Here is a 23,179-nt window from a genome sequence, read left to right on the forward strand (position 1 = left end):
TGGCAGCTGGTCTCATGCAATGCTGCTCTGGGTAGTCGCAGAGCTTCTGGTGGTAGAATCCTTCCCTGCAGCTTTTATTCCTGATGGCAGAGAGAGTGTATGCCAGGTGACCAGGCAGAACAGATGGCCTCACTTTTTGTCTGGTTCCTATTTAAAATCAGGTTCTTCTTTTCTTATGTCATGTATTTCAAAAGCTACTCCCTCTAAGCAATATTTACTTATATTAATATTCCTAGACTCAGATTTGGCCTGGAAGAAAATTTAGATGCTATAAGAATTTTTAAATATATTGATTTTATAAATTAAAAATGAATGTGGTGAAGTAAATTCTAAAAACACACAGAAAGGCATGAAATAGAAGATAAAAGTCTCTTCTCTCTTCTTCTCTTATAGGACACTAATAAATTTTCTTACGTATCTCTCCAGAAATGCATTTCTAATTATATCTGTATCTTTCTATCTTTCTTCTAATTCTAAGAATTAGGATAACTCTATGCATACTTGTCTACAATCAGCCTTTTATTTTTAATAATAATTTTTTACTGTGGGAAAACTTTTTATATTGACGAAATCACAAAAGCTGATTTTTGCTTTTATTTCCCTTGCCTTAGGAAACATTTAGAAAGAAGTTACTATGGCCAATGTCAAAGAGGTTGCTGCCTGTGTTCTTCTCTAGGATTCTGATGGTTTTAAGTCTCATATTTAGCTCTTTAATACATTTTGAATTTATGTTTGTGATTAGTGTAATTAAGTGGCCCAGTTTCATTCTTTTGCATGTTGCTGTCCAGTTTCCCCAACACCATTTGTTGAAGAGACTTTTCCCATTGGATATTCTTTCCTGCTTTTGAAGATTAATTGACCAGATACTGTGGGCTTATTTCTGGGTTTTCTATTCTGTCCTATTGATCTATGCATCTATTTTTATGTTAGTATCATACTGTTGTGATCACTATAGCTTTGTAATATAACTTGAAGTCTGAACTTTTGATGTCTCCATCTGCTTTTCTTTTTCAAGGTTGTTTTGGCTATTTGGAGTCTTTTGTGGTTTCATACAAATTTTAGCACTGGGTGTTATATGCAACTAATAAATCATTTGAACACTGCATCAAAAATTAATGAGGTATTATATATTGGCTAATTAAACATAATAAAAAATTTAGGATTGTTTGTTCTTGCTCTGTGAAAAATGCTGGTGGTATTTTGACAGGGATTGCATTAAATGTGTCGATTTCTTTGGTGGTAGAGACATTTTAACAATATTTGTTCTTCCAGTCATGAACATGGAATGTTTTTCCGTTTCTCTGTGTTATCATCAATTTCTTTCATCAGTGTTTTATGGTTATCAGAGTACAGGTCTTTCACCTCTTTGGTTAGGTTTTTCCTAGGTAGCTTATTATTATTTTTGGTGTAATGGTAAGTGGGATTGATTCCTCAATTTCTCTTTCTGCTGGTTCATTATTGGTGTACCTTCTGTGCAAACAATAAACAAAACTAGAAGGCAAACTATGGAATTGAAGAAAATATTTGCAAATGGCATATCTGATAAAGAGTTAGTCAAAATATATAAAGAACTTAGAAAACTGAAAAACCCATAAAACGAATAACCCAATTAAAAAGAGGCAGAAGACAGATACCGACATTTCTCCAAAGAAGACATACGGATGGCCAAGAGACACAAGCAAAGATGCCCAACATCACTCGTCATCTGGGAAATACAAATCAAAACTATAATCAGATATCATCTTATACATGTCAGAATGACTAAAAGCAACAACACAAGAAACAACAGGTATTGGCAAAGATGTAGAGAAAGGGGAACCCTCTTGCACTGTTGGTGGGAATGCAGATTGGTGCAGTCACTCTGGAAAACAGTACGGTAGTTCATCAAAAAGTTAAAATAGATCATAACCCTATGATCCAGTGACCACACTACTAGATATTTACCCAAGGAATACAAAAATACTAACTCAAAGGGAAACATGAATTACTTATGTTTATAGCAGCATTATCTACAATAGCGAAATTATGGGAACAGCACAAGTTTCCAGCAATTGATGAATGGATAAAAAATTAAATACTACTCAGACATAAAAAGGAATGAAAACTTGTCATTTACAATTACGTAAATGGAACTAGAGAATATTATGCAAAGAGAAATAAGTTAGAGAAAGACAAGTACCATATGATTTCACTCATGTAGAATTTGAGAAACAAAACAAATGAGCAAAAGGAAAATAAAAAGAGAGAGAGGCAAATCAAGAAACAGACTTTTAACTATAGAGAACAAATTGATAGATATCGGAAGGAAAGTAGGTGGGAGGATGGGTTAAATAGGTGATGGGGATTAAGGAGTACACTTGCTGTGATGAGCACTGGGGATTGTATGTAAGTGCAGAATCACTATATTTTCCACCTGAAACTAATATTACATTGTGTGTTAACTAACTAGAATTTAAATAAAAACTTAAGAAAGAAAACCAACACAGGGAATCCACAACATGTACACTTATATACCATTTTGAGTGCATTAATATAATACTTTTATATCATTAAATACTCTTAAAAATTGAAATTAAAAAATAATTTATATTGGAGATGATGGCATATAAGCAATATAATCTTATTCTCTTTTCATTAACGACATGGTAGTCCATCACATAGACATACCAAAATTTAACTCGTTAGGCTCTTAGAGGTGGACATCTGTGTTATTTGTAGTAACTATCATTAGGGTTTTGCTATTATAAACGTTTGCTACTACAAACATATGGGAATGGAGGTGTAAGGACCCTTGTCCTTGGCCCAATTTTGCACATATCTAATTGTCTTTAAAAGACTTTGCTGTCCTAAAATTCTTTAGCATCTTACCCTGTTTTATTTCCTTCACAGCATACAGTGTTTTCTTTCTTTCTTGAACATTTTTTAAAATTTAAATTCAATTAGCCAACACATAGTACATCACTAATTTCAGATGTAGTGTTCAACAATTCATCAGTTGTGTATAACCCCCAGTGCTCATCACATCATGTGCCCTCCTTAATGCCTATCACCTGGTTACTCCATCCTCCCCCACCATCCCTTCCCTTTAGCAACCCTCCATTAGGAGGGTTAGGAGTTAGGAGTCTTTCATGGCATTCAGTGTTTTCTAAGCTAACCCATTTGTTTCTATTTAGTTTCTCTCTCCCAAAATTAGAATATTGAGGTACCATAAGAAGAGGTGGTATTATCTTATTCATTTCTGTATTACTACTACCCAAAACAGTGCATGTGACACAGTGGGTGCTCAATAAATGTCTGTTCCATTAAAAACAAAATTAACCACAACATCTCTCATAGAATGAATTTGTGTATAACCAAAAATTTACAAAGCAAACTGGCTTAAACAAAAAGGAAATGGATTATCTCACAAAACTGGAAGCCTAGAAATATGATGTTCTAAGCATTTATTTATTTTTTCCCTAGGCATTTTTGATTAGTGCCTTAATATAGTCACTGAGGACTTCCCATCTTTTTATTCGGTCATTTTCAGCATGATCTTTATTTTCTGCATAGTTATGTGATCAAAGATGGCTGTAGGATTTGTGGGCCCCATCTCCAGATGTGATAATGCCTGGAGGAAGAAAGTAGACTATCCCTCTCTGTATTTCTTTCCTAGAAATAATAAATTCTTTAGAAGTCCCCAGCAGAATGTCTTATAACATTTTATTAGCCAGACTAGTCACATGCACGTTTCAGAGTCAGCCAAAGCAAGGGAAGTGGAATTACCTAGCCTGGCTTACACTAATTGCCTGGAGTAGAACTGAGATTGTGGCTTCATCCATAGATGTCCACAATACTTGGGCTCTTGAGTCAAGTAAACGGTCCTGGTAGTCTGGGGCTCTAAGCCTGGGCATAGGTAAAGTGCGAGAAGTTAGTTATACAATGTAAATGGGACCAAAATAAGAGGTAGAAAGTTGGAACTACTGGGGATTTAAGGAGCTCAATTGCTCTGTAATCATGTAAGACATTTTCTATGATGGAGACAGAGATACATATTTCCAGACTACATTTTTCGGGGGCATAACTTTAATTTCTATGTCTGGGCTTAGACATAGTGGCTTGTTCTAAGGTGACGTGTGCATTTTTATTTGAACAGTAGCCCACACACATCAGAGGCTAAAACAGAGGACTTCAGGAAGGTTGTGTGGGTTTCCACTGTAGGCCAAAGCAGCTCACCTAAAAAACCAAGATTGCATTGATTCAAAACATATCACAGACCCAAACCATGCTTATCATTTCCACCCCTACAAGTTTAGCTGAAGCTCCTTTCATCTCTTGCCTGGACCATTCCTGCCTGGTGGTGTCTTTGTGCCCTTCTCTCTTGCCTTCCATCAGTTTGTTTTCACATAGCAGCCAAGCAAGTCTTTTTTGTTTTGTTTTATTTTGTTAGGAGAAATAAATTTATTTTGTTGAACAAATCAAGGTCTTAGAAATGCCTTGCAAATAGTGATTTGTATTTAATGTCTACCTGTTGGTACCAGTCCATTAGTGAACACTAAATATGCTTCGTTTCCACCTAATTTTTTTTTAATTTTTATTTCTTTTCAGCATAACAGTATTCATTGTTTTTGCACCACATCCAGTGCTCCATGCAATCCGTGCCCTCTCTAATACCCACCACCTGGTTCCCCCAACCTCCCACCCCCTGCCCCTTCAAAACCCTCAGATTGTTTTTGAGAGTCCCTAGTCTCTCATGGTTCACCTCCCCTTTCAATTTCCCAAGCAAGCTTTTAAAAACAAAATCAGTCATCATTCCCTGACTCAAATTCTCATGTATCTTTTCACCCCCCTAGAAGTAAAATACAGTTGCCTTGAATTCTCCACCATGAGATGATACTCATAATCCTCTCACCACTATACTGCAACCCCATGGATGCTGATCTTTCCCCTTGAACATGCCAAGCCATTTTACCGTCTGAAAGTCTTGTACTGGACTTGCAGTGTCCCATAATTCAGGTCTCCCGTCCAATATCACATCTTCCATAGGCCATCCCTGCACACTCTAGTTAAAGGAACTCTACCCCAAGTCCTAGTAACTCTATCACATGTTTTAATTCATTTGGTGTTTTATTCCTATATAATATCTTACATATTTATTTGCTTACTAATTCAATTTCTCCCACAAGAAGGTATATTCCTGGAGGATAGTGTTTTGTTTGACACTTTATCCTCAGCGCCAAAAACAATGGCTGGATTAATTCATTTTTGAGGTATTTGTTAACAAAAATGTCAACACCTGTTCTTTTAACCCCATCTACGTAGTACTTTCACATCACTATCGCATATGAAGGCCCAGGGAAGGAACAACTTCATAGCAAGCATGTTTGATTCAGAGAACAGAAAAGAGTGTGGGTACAGGCTTAAGGACTTTTTGTCAAATATTTAAAGCACTGTAATACTGGTATGTGGAAGTGTGGCTCTAAGGTCGTCGCCTCAACAGGACCAGTATGTAGGAATTAGCAGACATTGACTTAGACACATACAGTCCACAGAAGTTAATCCCTAAACTGCCAGATCAATTTCTTTCTCTTGTGGAAGGAATAATTCTTTCTTGCTGAGAGAGATGCTAAGTCAATCTAGTCATAAAGGGCCGGAATAGAGAGGGCAGTGGAAGGGAGAAGGGAAGGAGTCTTCGTGGGAGCCGAGGAGGAATTTTTGAAGGGGAGGATGGTGATTGAATAGCAGCATACTGATAGAAAAGGGTGGGAGAAGAAAGGATTTTGTGATGTATTTGGGTCCCCTTTAGGGCAGATGAGTGAAGAATAGGATTCCTTTCTCTTTATTTTTAGATAGTGACTATACTTCTTGAATATAAACTCCCTCTGAGACTGAACCAACTGGGTCCCTGGATTATAGTGGTTCCATTATAAAATACACTTTAAAACAATTGGCTGAAAGTACAAAAGGCTGCCTGAAAAATAAGTTAGTTTTGCCATGTGGAATTTATGCAGAATCTCAAAGACAATTTGCAGGAGGTGAAAATCTAGATTATCTTCTGAAGCTTGCTTCAATTCAGCAGACTATGGCTCTAGTCTACTGACAGGTAGGAAGAGCTTCTGGGGTAGGTAGAGCAGAGGGACCATTGCATTTTCTTTTCCTACTGAGCAGAGAGCCCAATGCAGGGCTCCATCCCAGGACCCTGGGATCATGACCCAAGCCGAAGACAGAGGTTTTAACCCACTGAGCCACCCAGGCGCCCCACCATTGCATTTTCTTAAAGTTGGCTCCTGGATGAAAGTTTGCTAGTGCGGCACTGAAAATGGGTATAATAATGGGACACTGATTGTTTCTGTTTTCCCATCTAGAATTTCATGCCAAAATCACTTGCAGGGATAGAAAGTAGAGGTATTAGGGGACAGGACAGGACAGGAGGAACTGGGTTCAGTTTTGGTCAGGGTTGGGTGTGTGGCCTCGGGTCAGTCACCAAACTCTCTGTGCATTCTCTCCTGTCACCTACACACAGCAGAATGGTATTCTGTGTAGAGAAAAGGTGTTCTGGTTTGGGAGCTGCCCTGATCTCAGCAAAACTGGGCCCAGGTGGGCTAGTAAGCAGATGGTGGGCCAGGCACAGTGAACTGGGAAGAAGGGCACTGGATGGTGGCTGTGCATATGTGTGAACTTGGGAGTCCCCTTCCCTCTCTGGCCCTCACTCTGCTTATTGGGACTAAAGGGGGCTCACCAAGACACTCTGACTCTTAATTCTGACAGTCTATTTAGCAAAGTTATAGGTCAGTATATTTTGCTGTTGCATAATCCTCAGAAAGCTAAAATTTAGAATAAAATTGGGACATAAAAATAAGGTAGAGGATGGCATCGATAAAGAAATGAAAATAATTGGTCCAGAAAGGCACCCATTAGAGAATGGAAAATCATAAACTTGGTTAGACAGAGTAACTTTATAAGCAGCCATTGAAAAAAAAGTAAATTCTCAGCAGACTCTTCCACTACAAGTATTTCTGCAAGGTAGAGAACTGTAGATGAGAAATCTCTTTTTCCCTTCTTCCTTACTCTTCGTGACTGGTCTGAAAATTAGATTTTCCTTAACACACACACACACACACACACACACACACACACACACACACACAGAGTTCTCCATTATCGCTCCAGATGTCTTTCCTACTTTATCTCTCTACCATCCCTCCTGATCTTTTGTGAAGGTGGACACTTCAGACTCTTCCTCACAAAGACTGTATTTTGCTGTCTGTATTAGCTTGCTCAGGCTGCTATAACAAAATGCCACAGACTGGGTGGCTTTAACAACTAAAATTTTTTCTCTCACAGCTCTGAAGTTATAAGCCCGGGATCAGGGGTGCTGGCAAATTTGGCTTTGCCTGAGGCCTCTTTCCTTGTCTTGCAGACGGCTGCCTTCTCTCTGTGGTCTGGTTCTCTTCCTCTTCCTACCAGGACACTATGCATATTGGATTAGTGTCCCACCTTAATGACCTCATTTTAACTTAATCCTCTCTTTAAAGTTCCTATCTCCTGATCCAGTCCTATTCAGGGCTACTGGGGGTCAGGACTTCAACATGGGAATTTTGGGGACACAATTCAGCTCATAACACTCTCTTGCACACTTTGTGCAAATGTTTGCCTCTTGGAATGTCTTGTCCTCTTTTCTATATTTCAAAATTCTACACATTCTTTAATTCTATCTTAAAAATACCCCTTTTCATTCCCTTTATTTATCGCCCATCCCTCTGTAACTGGCTTTTCTTTTAACCGAGGAAGTAACACTTGTACATGGTATAATAATAAAAAGCACAAACGTGCTGTCACGTAAATGATAGTACTCTTTAATACCCACAACCCCACCCAGAGTGCTCCTGTGCCACCAAACGATTAATACTAGCTTTTGAAGATTCTTGTCTGACCCAAAATACCATCAAGCCACACTGTCTAGGGAGAAGGGGTGATTCTAAGTGAGGGATGGATGATGACATCCTAGTCTATTGCATATGCTCTCACACAAGGACTCTTCCCATTCCTGATGATTAGGAGTGCTCCCTGCCTTGGCAGTGGGGCACAGGGAAGGCTTAGGGTTTATGATCACACAGACTTGGATTTCAATCACAGCACTAGAATGTACTAATTGTGTACTTTGGACAAATTATTTCACCACGTTGGGTCTCTCTTTACTTGTCCATTACACAGGAACAACAACTACACCTTTTCCAGAGAGCTGTAAGATGAAAGAGGTTGCTTGTGAAGTGCCATGTGAATGGCACCCAATAGTGAGTGCTAAGGATGTGTTTTTCCTCTTTGTTACTGTCTGGGTCCCTTCAGGACTCTGCAACTACTTCCTCACTCAAGGAGGCTACTTGGCCCTCAGCCTGTCCTGTGGCTCCTCTGACATCAGGACCCATGTGGGTGCAGTTTTATACCTTTGAAGATCCGCTAATTCTAACTCAACACCTTTTTAGGTGATTAATAAACATTAAATGAAATTTAAAACTGGATTTCTCGGGCACACAAAAAGCAAAGCATCATGTTGCGTGGTAGAAAGACGTGGGTGAGTAACCCAGTTCTGTCACCTAATTGAAGTGTGGCCTCAGGCAAGTCATTTAAGCCTCTCTCATCCCCAGGTTCCTTATCTCAACCCCACATTCCTAGAATGTGGGTGGCCATTTCTACCTCACAGGGCTGCTGAGAGGAGAACTGAGGGAAGCATCTGATTTGCTGCAGGAAACAGAGGTACATAGAACTATGATGATCTTTCTAAGTTTGTTTTCCCTTCACCTGAAATTCTCCTTCTGGGTACACAGTTTCCCTGTTCTTCATATTAGTATCTCTTTCCTCATATTGATAGCCCACAATAATCAAGGGCTGGGAAGAAGATAAGAAACTGAGGTCTGTGCAAATGTTCTAAGTTCTTTTCCCAAATTCTGACAGTTTCAAATTGCATTGCTACAATTTTCTGCTTTTGTGTGTGTGTGTGTGTGTGTGTGTGTGTGTGTGTGTGGTTCCACATTTTAAAAGGTAAATGTCAATGGAAATAATAATATACATAAACACCACTGTAATAGTGAAAATTTGTTGAGATAAATGAAGTCTTACATTTTAGCTAAAAAAAAAAAACAACCAGTTTTCCATCCTACTGTCAAACTGACTTGAGTGAATCATCTCTATGATAATCATTGGAGAAAGCCTCACATGATAATTTACTTAATGATAGAATCCACATTGTTCTGCACATGCCCATCTTCCTAAAATACAGTCAGCAAGTGAGAGCAGGACATCTGTCACTTAGTGATCCATTTGGTGCTACACAGTGTAGTATCTTCTGTGCAAATTCTAACTATCCAGTTCTCTGGTAACTCATTTAATATTAAAGAACCTTCCATCTGACCATCCCTAGGGGTAAAGCACATTCTCTGACTTGATCCCATGTCCCCATCTCCAAGATCATAGCCTGAGTAGATCTTACTTAAAAATGGAGAGAGCAGCCTTGAAGTAGAAGTCAGGGAAGGCCATCAGACAGGCTTGTGGTAGGAATGTGGAGTGGGCAGAGATTTGCCAAATTTGCTTAGGTCGGAAGTTCTCAAGCATTTTAGTCTCAGGACTCCTTCGCATTTATAGAAATTACTGAGGACCCTAAAAAGGTTTTGCTTGTATGGATTATATCTATCAACAGTTATCCCAATTAGAAATTAGAAGAAGTTACATTTTGTAAATTTAAAAATAGCAATGATAACCTATTAACATCAGAGAGAGTATCAGTATGTGTCATATGTAGCCTCTGGAAAACTCTACTCACAAAAAAGAGTGAAGGTGAAAAAGGCAATGGTGTCTTAGTACTACAGTAAAAATAATTCTGTTCCCATGGACCTCCAGAAAGGGTCTTGGGAACCTTTCGGAGCTATTGGTTTAGGCAAGGACATTGGAAATTAGAACCTGAATATGTGTGTATGTGTGTGTGTGTGTGTGTGTGCGTGTGCGCACATGTGCATGTGTTTGTAATATGTAATGTATGTAATATGTAATGTATTCATGTATGAATATGTAGTATTCATACATGAATATATGAATACAAGAATATATATGAATATGTATGAATATACATACTCTCTCTTTTTTGGTAATAAAAACACATTGTTTACTGTGAATTACCTATTATGTTAGTTCACAGTTATTTCATTCCCATAGTATTCACAAGAGAAGATATTATTATTATACCCATTTTATAGATTAAGAAATAAGGCACAGGAAGGTTGAAATGCGAAGTGAGACAAATTTCTAAGATAAATATCAGAAAAGGACAAATGAGATTTCTAATGCAAATCATTGTGAGGGTATTCCAAAGCATGCAGATAGAAAACAAAGAGACTTGAGGAACACTCTTCTGGAAACAAACTCCAGGCTATGGGTTATTTGGCCTTGGAGGATGACAAGAGTCACTTTCCAGTTAGGTTCTAGAGAGACAGAGAAGGCTGTACCAGAGGCTGTTATGTGCTGTCCTCATCTCTCTTAGAGCTGAGGGACTCAGAAACTCACTGCTGACTACTCTCAGTAAGTTCCTCTCTTAGAATTATTCTCAGTGAAAGCATCTAATTCAAGTTCATATCTCTTCCCCTCGGGCAACCCCAAACTAGAATTGGTGAGCAGGTATAGACTAGCCCTTGCCTCAGGGCAGGACAACTCTGCAAAGCCATCCAATTCCAGACCTCCCTTAGGATCTGAGGAGGCCTTTCTTGCTTGTGTGGTATTGCTCAATACTTCCCTTTTCCCAGCCCTGCTTTCTTCACTGGGGCATCATCTTACAATCAAATTTCCCTCTCTGAGCCTGTTTCCCAGGGCAACAACCTAAGACAGATTCCTAAGCCTCCACCACTCAACACGGTTCACTCCAATTTTTCCTAAGTAATAGGTCTTCATATAGTTAATATTAAGCCTCTTTAAAGTTAACCACCTGTGGGACCAGTGCTGACGTATGCTTGTTCAGCCTTCCAAGGATAGTCCTTTTGTTCTATGTTGGACACTTCTAATTGAATTGAATGGAAATCAGCCTTCCTGGTGTCCATCCATTGTTTTCATTTTCCAAGTAGAGCTTTCAAGATTGACTCATTCATTCCTCCATGAGTTTTTACTTTTTATAAAAATTTTTTAAAATTTAATTTCATTTTTTTCAGTGTTCCAAAATTCATTGTTTGTGCACCACACCCAGTGTTCCATGCAATACATGCCCTCCATAATATCCACCACGAGGCTCACCCAACCCCCCACCCCACTCTCCTCTAAAATGCTCAGTTTGTTTCTCAGAGCCTACAGTCCTTCATGGCTGGGTGGAGTTTTTAAACTAGACCCATGAGGACCTCATCATAGTCAAAACTAGGCCAGACAACATTTTAGGTGTTTCCTAGTTCTGAGAGTTTCTGACTCCAGGAAGTTTTCTCTGGTAGGCTCTTCATGACAAAATGTCCTCCCTTTTCTAACCTTCACCTTCCATGCAGACTTAGACGCCCCAGACCATAAAAGGCAGTAGCAAAACAAACTTCCTTCTAATTCTTCTTTTGTTTTCCACTATAGTAAAAGGAGGGTGAAGATTTGGGGGCCCTTAGTTCCAGGTTTTCAGTTTGACCCCATATATCTCCTTTCTTACAAACCAACTTAGTTTTGTGCAATCTCATCTTCCCTGCTGTGCTCTGGAAGTACGACAATTGTCAGTGTTATTTTTAATCATGTAGCACTCAGGGAGATAATGATATTGATTAAAATGTAAGCCAAGGAAAAGGTAATTCTCTTGGAGAAGAATACATGGAAGAAGTGTGTCTTGACTCCGAGGCACCACTAGGTGGCATTTCATTAAAATGGTATTGCTATTGTGCTATTGTGCCTATTAGTGGTAATTGCTCAAGCTATTATTCTTAAAGGGACAGTAGTAAATTCCTTGAAAATTTAAGTGACCATATTTCCATAGGTAATTATAGTGATGATCCTAAAACAAAAGTTTGTCATATTTTCTAAGATAAAATATGCAGATGTATGCCTGCCAAACCTAGCTTAATCTAAAAAGACAAAATTTCTAAATAAGAGAAGGGGGATTAAGAGGTAAAAAATGCCAGTTATAAAAAAAATAAGCTATAGAGATGAAAAATATAGCATAGGGAAAACAGTCAATGGTATTGTACTGTCATATGGTGACAGAATACACTTATCTTGGTGAGCATTGTATAATGTATAAATTTGTAGGATTGTCAATTTACTGTCATACATATGAAACTAATGCAACATTGTATGTAAACTATAATTCAATTACAATAAAAATAAAAAAAGATTTCTAACCTGGGTCCTGACCCTAATTTATTGTGTGGCTTTGTGAAGTCACTTTCCCTCTCTGGGCTGACTTCTTTGAAGTGAAAAAGGAAAGTCAAATAGTCTTCTAAGGTATCTTTACTTCTAATACTTATAATTCTGTTTCTTTCATTAATGTGTTTAAATTGTAGGTTTTCTAAAATACCCTTATCACCTAATTTGTAATAAAGATAAAATGTGATGACTGGTTTGTTTATAAAATAGTTTATATGAAATATTATTGTGATTTTGACTATTCTAACTTTTTATTATTTTAGAGAGCCTATGAGAGGCATTTATTCTCTTACTGAGTCTTGTAATCTTTTATGTTGAGCCAAACAACTTTAGTGGCTGACAACCTCTTTTTTACCCTTTCAAGTTGTTGTGGAATGAGTTTCTTTGAAACCTAGAGGAACTCATCTAAGAGAGCAAGAGAGGCCTTTACAGATAATTATCAGCAGTAGACAGGTGACAGCCCTCCACTCTTGTCCAGTTCTATAAAAATAAAATAAAATAAAATAAAATAAAAAACCTCTTTTAAAGTTTCTATTTTCCAGATTGTTTTTACCTGAACTATAAAAGATCCTACTGAACAGAGGGTTATAATACTTTACAATGTCACAGGATTTTTTTCCCTATCTTTCTATTTTTTTTAAAAGATTTTATTTATTTATTTGACAGACAGATCACAAGTAGGCAGAGAGGCAGGCAGAGAGAGAGAGGAGGAAAGAGGCTCCCTGCTGAGTGGAGAGCCTGATGTGGGGCTCGATCCCAGGACCCTGGGATCATGACCTGAGCAGAAGGCAGCAGCTTTAACCCACTGAGCCACCCAGGCGCCCCCTATCTCAAAACAAAACAGGAGGGATTATGCCTTCAGAGCCTAAACTCCTCTGGGCATATGAATTTGGGCTCAGGGGAAGGCAGTGTTAACCCTCGAGGAGAATTACTGCTCTAATATGACACTGAATGAGGCCATATTAATTCTGTGGCTTGAAATCTCCCTCAGTTTCACTACTCTCCTCACCCCAAATTCACAGAACCTCAGTCTGTCAGAGTTAGAAAGGACTTTGCTGGTTGCCTGGCTCCGTGTTTTTCAAAAGGTGTTCTGTGGATAAGGGCCACTGTGGTAAAAAGAAATGATTCTTTCATCAAAGAAGTTTTAGAAAGTTGTAAAGAATACTTCCCTCAAATTGTCACAGTGCACATTAGCATTCTCTGGGAATTCCTACAAGAAGAGAGCCTATTTGTATAACCCATTGTTTCACATACCTATGGAATGCTTTAGGGGGATATAGCTCTGGTTTGTTTTATTTTGTAGGTTATGAAGAAACAGAGATTAGTGAAGAATGGAGGGGTGTATTTGGGATCAGAACCCTATATCTCCTGTTCTTTCCCCCACACATTCTAATTGCAGATCTAAATCTAGAACATCTTTTACAATTCTACTAAGTGTAATACGGATTATACACCTTTTAAAACAAAAATGGGCCTCATCAGTGTTGCTTAATATGTTACTAATGAGCAAAGTAAGTATCAGTGATGTTAAGTGACCTTCTCAAGGTTGTATAACTAAGTAGGAACATAACTAGGGATAAGGGATGAATTTGCTCCATGTCTGTCAAAGGATACATAATATCTATAATCATGTCATCTGTCCACTTTAACCCATACCTTTGAATTAGGAATGAAGATTATATCTAAGTTATTCTATACACATATCATTGTCAGCCATTAACAACTTCAGCTGAAAAGGATTGCTTCATTCCCCTACCTGAGGAATGTGACAACAGGACAGACAAGTTTTGATGATACTGTTTTGACAAGGAAGAGCCAATAAAAACAAGGATAAAAAATGTCAAATACATAACTGTGAATATAAATTCACTGAAGTTTGGCTTAGACTAGTTTAGTAAACAATTAATAATTATTATTACTAATAACACATTTAGTAATGTGTTATTAATAGGTTTTTTAATACAGTTCCAGGGATGCCTAGGTGGCTCAGTCAGTTGCATCTGCCTTCAGCTCAGGTCACGACCTCAGGGTCCCACATCAGGCACCTTGCAGAGAGGGGAGTTAGCTTCTCCCTCTCCCTCTACTCTTCCCTCTAGCTAATGCTTATTATCTCTCTCTAAAATAAAATAAAATAAAATAAAATCCAATTCTAGCTGTGAGTAGTAGTGGCAAAGGGCCCCAATATTAAAGATACTAACAATTACGGAAATAAAGATAGATACCAGTTACTAAGTGTTTTTGCAGTGCCGGGCATCGGGCTAAGGACTCACATACACTGAACCTCCCAGTGACTCTATGAGGTAGGTATGCCCATTTTATGGATGATAAAGCTGAAGCTCAAAAGGTTATGAGATTAGTAAAAGGTCACACAGTAGCAAGTGGTAGAATAAGGATTTGAACCTATAAAGTTAGTTTTTACAGATAGTGTCCTTAAATATTTTCCAATATTAAGGAAATGCCACATTGAAAATCAAATCTGAAAACATGGTATTAGACATGTCTTCCTCCTCTGAATGCCCCCTTGTCCAGCAAGAAGAAAGGCATCCTCTTTCTTCCACTCATTGCTGACAGCGAGTTCACTGCTGGCCACTCCCTAGGTAAGGTAATGCTCCCTTATACTCTGAGGGCTCTTAGAGGGTGAACACAAACACTTCTGATTTCATGTGTAACGGGATTACGTGATTTGGAGAAGAACTGGGCTGTAGGCAACCTTCCAAACTCTGAAAAGAAAGAGTTTGCCAAAGAAAATGATGACGTGAATAAGATGACCTGAAGTGTAGTCTGAGTAAGAAAACCGATCTGAAGTAAGTTGTAAGCGTTCCAAAATGTGCTCATTGCCAAGATGCCAGTCTATCTAAACATACTCTGTAATAACCTTTGCTTTCCCCTATACCTGAGGTGATAGTAGTGGCATCCTTGGTTTTAGAGAATGAACAACTTTCACTTGAATGGCTGGTTCCCCGGTTCTGGGAAGACTGAAGTATTTCCCAGACTTCTAGGAGTTCCAGGGCCTAGCTTCCTCTTGCTGACTTGTGTCTTCCTCCTACAGCCATTGTTGTGTTGGACCATTCTCTTGTTTCCAGGGGAATAAAGCTATTCCTGTTTTGTGAGTTAGATCACTTTATTAAAAATTTGAAGGGTGAAGGGGAGAGCTTACATGTGTTCCGAAAGTTTTCTGCCATCTTTTCCCTCCTCTTCTCTCCCTCCCCTTTACTTCTCCTTATTCCAGCTTTCCCTGTTGGGAACAAATTCCCCTTCCCGTCACTAGCAGGAGGCTTTGCCCTTTTCTGATGGCTCCATGTAAGCTGAAATGCATTTCCCACAGTCGCTCAGTGTCCTTAAGAGAGGCACTAAGGACACTGTTCCAATAAATATGGTTTGCTCCTTAAGAGAAATTCTGTAACTTACCATCGAGAATAGAGTTTTCTCTAGTTGTTATAAACAATTACATGTGCTTGAAAATAGCAAAATTGTGTTTCTTCTTTCAAATTTTGTACTTCTGACTTCTCACTAATGCAGTCAACCTTTCTTCCTGGTTATTTAATACTAGTAGTTTACTAAGAAAATGGTTCTTTTGAAAATACTAGGCCTCTAAATCATCTCTTATTCATGTCTCCTCACCTTTCTTATACAAGGAAAGTAGGGAGGATGTTGCCAGATATACTCTAAAGACCAAAAAAATTGAGGCTTAGGAACGTGAAATAATCAGTCAGAACTCAACCTGTACATATCTGCACCAACACCCCTGTTCTTCCTCAATGTACTCCATAGCTTCTGATACATATCCTCCAAAATTTAGAAGATCACCAGTTTCACTGGTGGGCACACAGTATGGTAAGCTCCGCAGTTTAGTTCTGGGGCTGGAGGCTACCGCAAAGAGAGAGAAGAATAAAGTAATAAGGATAAGGAAAATTTCCATTATCATCGGTCTTCCAAGAGCTTTGGTGAAGTCATCTGGGAGCAGTTTTTCTCTACCCTGCAGAAGGAATATGCTTTTATATTTAATTGGGTCGTTATTAAAGTTTACATGCTTCCTTTTGCTCTTAGGTCAAAAATCCAAACTCTTGACCAACTTCCTGAGTGATCTTTTTAAGTCTTTTTTTAATCCTCAGCTGATTTACCTGTTTCCTCCTTTGGTCTGCTTTAGCTGTGTGGCCTCTTTGCAGTTCTTCAAATGAGCTATGCTATCTTCCATATGAGATTTTTCCCACCTGGTCCACTTTTTTTCTGGTTTTATGATTTCTGCTTGTTTCCTCTTTTGAAAATCCCTTCCTGCTATCCTGTGCTGAAGAGCTGCCCCCATTTTGTCCTATGCATTGACATTATTTTTTATGGTCTCTAGTTCCCACAGACCTCCTTAGGCTCTGAGGTTTATGCTTAGTGAAGTTCTAGGCACATAATAGGCTTTCAATAAATACTGTTGAATGAATATTTGAATGAATGAATGAGCAAAGCAGCATGGTTGAGTGTTCTTTTCTGTCTGGGCTCAGCTCATTTATTTGCCACTTCTACAAATGCCTATGGGGTCTCACCCCGCTTGTGTGTGTATTAAGGGGGCCAAGGGTTTGGTCTGTGATAGGCCCTGCCATCTGACACTTACAACAGAGTAAGAAGTTGTCTGGGAGGCAGTTGTGGAGAACAGTAAGACTTTGTCTTTGCCAAACCTGCTTATCTACAACCTTCCAGAATCGCCTTAAGGCTGCCCCACATGTTCTATACCCAATACATCGTGATGACCGCTTAAGCTGCCAGGTCAGCAGTATTAAAACAAGCATGGTTTCTCAGTCCTGCTATAGCTCCAGTGATTTCTAGGCTCTGGTTTTGCAATTTCTGAAAGAGCTGCAAGGATAGGATTAGTAGCTGAATTTAATCTGTTTGTTTATCACAAATTGAGAAAGGCAGTTTGTCTACTTCCTCCTAAAAGGGAAAACATTTATAAATTACACATTAGAGTGCTCATCCCAATTCCCCTCAATTTTCAGAGCCCACACAAGCCTAACTCTTCTTCGAAAACTCTCTGAACTAACCTGGTGTATTGTTAATTTTCTGAATACATTCTCTCTCTCTCTCTCATTTTGTCACATAATCATGTAAACTCACATATTTTTACATATATAATGTTGCATTATTATTTAGCTTTTTTATGGGTATGTGTGTATTCTGTCTCCTTATGGACAAGAACATGTGTACTTCCTTTATGAACGCTATCATGTTTAGCATGGTCATCGGCATTCCTTAAGTGATCAAGTATGTAGGTCCCATAACAGAATGCCACATATTGAGTTCCTCAGAAGCAGACATTAAAATGACGTTTGGCTTGCAGGATATTTGTCAGGCATCAGTGCATGTGGAATGAAGGTGGGAGAGAACTGGGAAGATGGAGAAGTTCTATTGGGAGGCAGACCCAACAAAGCCTCAGCTCACCCCACAGAATTCTTCCACAAAGCACCAAAGTGACAGGAGCTTTAGAACCTCCATCCCCTGTCTCAATCAGTCATTGTATGTGAGGCTGCCCCTTAAGGGCATGCCCTTGGGTGGCTTTCTACCATTGGAGCAAGGCCTGGAGACAGCTGACAGCTGAGGCGGCCTGCTGACAACTGAAGTAAGTGGTCCTTCCATCAGTGGGAATCTGGGTGGTACATTTTATCCACCATAAAGGAGGTGACACCACTCAACAAAAGCCTTATGAGATTAAAATTTGATAAATAACTTGTGAGACTAAATCTCATTGGCCAGACTTGTGGTTAAGCTGAAAGACCACTGTATGAACCCAGACTCTACCTAATAAGGAAAAAATAGTGAGGACATCTTGGTGTGGGGATGATATGGGGCAGATGATGCATCCCTCAAAAGTTAAAAGGGTGCAGAACACATAGGAAAAGTTGCATCTCTAAAATCTATCCAGGACTCTTCCTTTCCATAGATGGTTCCTGTTAAATGAGTGCAGAAGTGTTCCCCACCCAACCATATTTCCTTAACAATGCCTGAAATCTCTGTCGTGACAATGTTATCATCTGGATCATATAAAAGCCTAAAAAATGGACATAGCTGCTACTTATTGAAAGCCTACAATGTACTAGGCATTTTATTTTATTTTATTATTTTATTTATTTTATTACAACGCCAAGATCAATACCTGAGCTAAAGATTTAAATACTTAACAGACTAAGATACCCAGGTACCCCAATGTACTAGCTGTTTTACATATCTATTTCTTAATTTGTGTGGGATTATAAACCAGGTCCTGTGCTAAACACTCTTTGGGGATTATCTCATTTAATCATAACATTATAATGTAAATTCTATTTACACTGTATATTCTATTATTCTTATTTTAGAGGTAAGGAAATTGAAGTTTAACAAGGGGAAACAATTTGCCCAAGGTCACAAGCTAGTAAATTACAGAACCAGAGTTGAATCCAAGCAGTCTGACTCTATGGAGATTTTAAATTCTTTACAAAGACACCAATTTCCCACTAAAGATAGCTGTTTACTTTTTGAAATTCTCATAAGTCCCTTAGGATTTCAGTGCCTCAGGGGATAGCCTCCAAGGCTTTAGAGGGTAGGAACTATTCTTCTTAATAATAGCAAGGTAAGGAATTCAAATTCCTTAAGAAGGGAATGAGAGGGGCCAGGCTGACTTGTCCCTGTTGGAGGAAGAATCAGAAAGTTACCCTGCCTGCGTCATACCTACAGCAGCTCAACTAAATGTCTTTAGGGGAACCAAAAAGTGGGATTAAATTAAAAAAAAAAATCATGTATATAATATAACCTTCCTCCTCATTCTTATAAAAGCTGTGGTAAAATTGACGTAGCTCATAAAGACACTTGTGTGGGTGGGTTCTTTACAAAACTTGAGGTGCTGAGATCAGCATCCAAATGGATGCTGGGTGATTATGGAGACAATCCATTGACACTAAAGATCCCCAGCACAAGGGGGACAAGAGGATAACTTATTATTATTATTTTTTAAAGATTTTATTTATTCATTTGACACAGAGAGAGACATCACAAGCAGGTAGAGAGAGGGGGAAGCAGGTTCCCTGCTGAGCAGAGAGCTCGATGTAAGGCTCAATGCCAGGACGGAGACCACAACCCCAGCTGAAGGCAGAGGCTCAACCCACTGAGCCACCCAGGCGTCCCCAAGAGCATAACTTGTAAATGAGTTTCCCTTTCATTTAAAACAACCCATCAGATTAGTTGCTGTTTCCATTTTATGGTGGAAGAAATAGTGACTGTAAGACATTAACTTGCTAACTGTCACACAGAGAATAATGACAGACCAGGTCCCATAGTCTTAATTCTTTTTTCCATGACCTTAAACTGGCATCCAAAGAGGTCAGGAACTTTTTTTTTCTATGACCTTAAACTGGTATCCAAAGAGGTCAGGAGACATATTAAAACAAATAAACAAAAATCTGTTAATATTTTGATTCCTCTCTCCTTGGTTCTTAATTTTAATCTTTTTGACCTGAGCAGAAAAAGCTAAATGAAAAGTGAAAGCCACAAATAAGAATCCTTCTGAGTGACGATGTGTATAATGAGCGAGAGCTCTGATCCCCTATCCTTCTTCGTGAGTGACAGTCATCACTGCATAATGAGGTTACAGCTCATGGAGGAGATGCAAGGAAGCCAAGGGATTTTCAGCCTCAGAGAGCTACAGAAGCTACACATCATAACCTTTCAAAATTGGGGATCCTGTTCCTACCCATGACATCTCTGCAAAGCAATCATGAAATTTAAATCCACAGAGATTTGTGTGTTGACTCAGCATGCAAGGTTCTAGCCCTCCAAGAAGCAGCAGTGTTTATATAAAAAGGAAACTGAAACATGAAAGCTTGCTATCAGTGTCACATCAAAAACCCAGCCAGAGCACTCTCCTCTAGTTGTTTCATTTTCACTGAAATAGGCATGCCTGCCAGAGGAATTGTAGACCAAAGTGTCCTGATCTGACCCACAGATGGGAGGATGGAAAGAAGAAAACCAACTCAGGCAAATGTTTGAACTGTGAACATTTACTCCATGCGAGGCTCTGTTCCCTCTGTTCTCAGGGCAGGTAAGTCAATAGAAAATGAGAGAGATGAGATCCTTGCCTTCATGGAGCTCACAAATAAATTGGCAAGATGGGTAGGAAGATTTAGAGTACAAGACAGAGGAGCAAGGGAGATTCTCAAACTTAGAAGACAAGCCACTCACTGATTTGAATTGAGCTGTAAGGAGGCTTTGAAGATAAGAAATATGCAAAAACTTAGAAATTAGAACCATTTCTTTTTAGGCTCATGATTCAGCAGAGGTATTGGGGCTGGGGCCAAGATGAACCCCATTGCCCCTGCCTCGCCCACTCATCTAGGCAAGAAGACCAACAGTGGTATATCACAGGTTCCTGGGACTATTAATAGGACTTCCCACAAAACTTCTGCCCATTTCTTTGGTGCCCCACACCTCTTTAAAAACTTTGTCAACAGTCATCACACCAAACTCTTCAATGCCTTTGTCCCATTGTGCATTATTGGGTAAACTGACAAGAAATGTAGACAGTAGATTAAAGTTCTATATTACTGTTCAATTTGCTGAAGCTGAGAATTATAGTGTGGGTGTAGAAGAAAATAGCCTTCTTAGGAAATACACACTGCAGTGTTTAGGCATAAAGGGCAATAATGAATGTAACTTACTTTCCAACATTCAGGAAAAAGTATATATATATAAAATATAAATATAAATGAATATATACATACATATATATATATATATTCTTCACTATTTGTGTAACTTCTAAGTTTGAAATGTTTTCAAATGAAAAGTTTTATAAAATGGTCTATGACCCTGTCCCTTAAATTTTATCCTCACTTGGAGATTCTGTAAAATTTGTTTTCCATACTGCCACCATTACACAAGGCCCTAGAGATGTGATAATCCAGCTGTAAATCCTTTGTACTAGGTTCTGTCTCAGGCAAATGCCCTGGGATATACTTATCTGAACAGAGGTTTAAACATTTCAAGCAGGGTTTTATAAAATACTGGAAAAGAGCAAAAAACAAATGGAATAAAAAACTACACACATACAAAAATACAAAATATATACAAAAATACAAGGAGGAGGCTGATAGACCTAAGGTCCAATCCTTGCTGATCCACACCTGGGGCAGGACACTGCCTCAGTTTGTTATCAGTTTTCTGATCTAGAGTATGGAGATAAACACAGTAGGGTTTTTTTTTTTTTTTTAAGATTTTATTTATTTATTTGACACACAGAGAGAAAGATCACAAATAGGCAGAGAGGCAGGCAGAGAGGGAGGGGGAAGCAGGCTCCCTGCTGAGCAGAGAGCCTGATGTGGGGCTCCATCCCAGGACTCTGAGATCATGACCTGAGCTGAAGGCAGAGGCTTAACCCACTGAACCACCCAGGTGCCCCTAAACACAGTACTTTAAGTGGTTAAAAAAAAAAAAAAAGGTAAGACATAGAAAACAGATTAATGACAAAGGAATGTATGCCCAGGGAACTAGCCCTTTTATAGTAAATACAACATTAAGTGACTGTAGTTAAAGTAGAGTGATACCAATACAGAACTGGACAGAAAAACAATGAAGCAGTGTCATAGTCTAGAAATCTATCTCAACTCCTAAAGAAATGTTATGTTTGAAAGAGAATGCATTTCACATTTGGGGGAAGAATGTTACAGTCAATATGTTCTGTTGAGAAAAACAAAGGGCTGGAGAGAAATGGATTTTCAGAATGGTGGAAAACAGGAAGCTGAGATGTTCAGGAACATCTGGGTCCTGCCCCCATTTTTCTATCTCAAATGTTAATGTGAAATGTGGCAAAGAGCTTATATAGGAGAAAACTGAGGACAGCTAGACATAAAATGCACAAGTAGAGAACTGAAGTTCTATTTTTGTTTGAGCAAACAGAAACAGCCCAAATTTTTGTTTGGGAATATAACCTCCTCCCAGGCACACACATTCAGTCTATAAGAATCAGGATGGGCATAAGCAGCTGACATCATGTATTGAAGAAAATCAACTAAGGCAGGAGGAGGCATACTTTGTTTACGAAGACCAGATAGTAAATATTTTAGACTTTAGGGAACAAGTGACAAAATTGAGGATACCATGTAGGAGGCAGGCAGAATTCTAGAAGGCCAAACTTCCTCACCTCTGGAATAATCCAGCAGATAGCAAAAAAGCCAGAGGTCATCTGCAGATGACCACTGAAGAAAATTTACATACAAATGTTCCTTTCTCACTCTTTTTGTAAAATCTGAAGACCCAGCAACAGTAAGCCCACGTGACAATATTTCTATACGACAATAATTGGCTGCTTTAGATAGACCATGTTCTTTCCACCTAGCCTACTTCCCTCATTAATGCATTTGAAGTTCATCTATATTGTCACATATATCAATAGTTTATTCCTTTTTATTTCTGAATAGCATTCCATTGTGGGATATGGCACATTTTATCCATTCATTAGGTGATGGTCATTCAGATTTTTCTGACTACCATAAATAAGGCTACTGTAAACATTCACATACAGGACTTTGCATGGATATATGTTTTCATTTCTCTTGGGTAGATACTGAGAGCAGATTTGCAGGATCATATGGTAAATCTATGTTTAGCAACTTCAGAAACTGTTTTTCAAGCAGGCTTTTAAAAAAACTGGCTTGTTTTATTTAGTTGTTTCTTACATATTTTGAATATAAGTCCCTTATTATATAGATGATTTGCAAATATTTTCTTTTAATTTGTAACTTATTTTTCCATTAATGGTATTTTTTGAACTACAAAGGTTTTAATTTGATGATCAATTTATCATTTTTTAATCAATGTGCTT

At 38.6% G+C, this 23,179-nt stretch overlaps 1 long non-coding RNA gene across 1 annotated transcript in view; it reads left to right on the forward strand.

The window, feature by feature from the left end:
* The first annotated feature begins 20,279 nt into the window (after positions 1-20,279).
* LOC125100908 (uncharacterized) overlaps positions 20,280-23,179 on the forward strand; it is a 53,926-nt gene continuing 51,026 nt past the window's right edge. The window contains exon 1 of the long non-coding RNA XR_007127691.1: positions 20,280-20,401. This is a non-coding gene — a long non-coding RNA (uncharacterized LOC125100908). The remainder of the gene's footprint in view (positions 20,402-23,179) is intronic.

The sequence above is a fragment of the Lutra lutra genome, chromosome 5 (genome assembly GCF_902655055.1).
Source record: "Lutra lutra chromosome 5, mLutLut1.2, whole genome shotgun sequence".
Classification (NCBI taxonomy): Eukaryota; Metazoa; Chordata; class Mammalia; order Carnivora; family Mustelidae; genus Lutra; species Lutra lutra.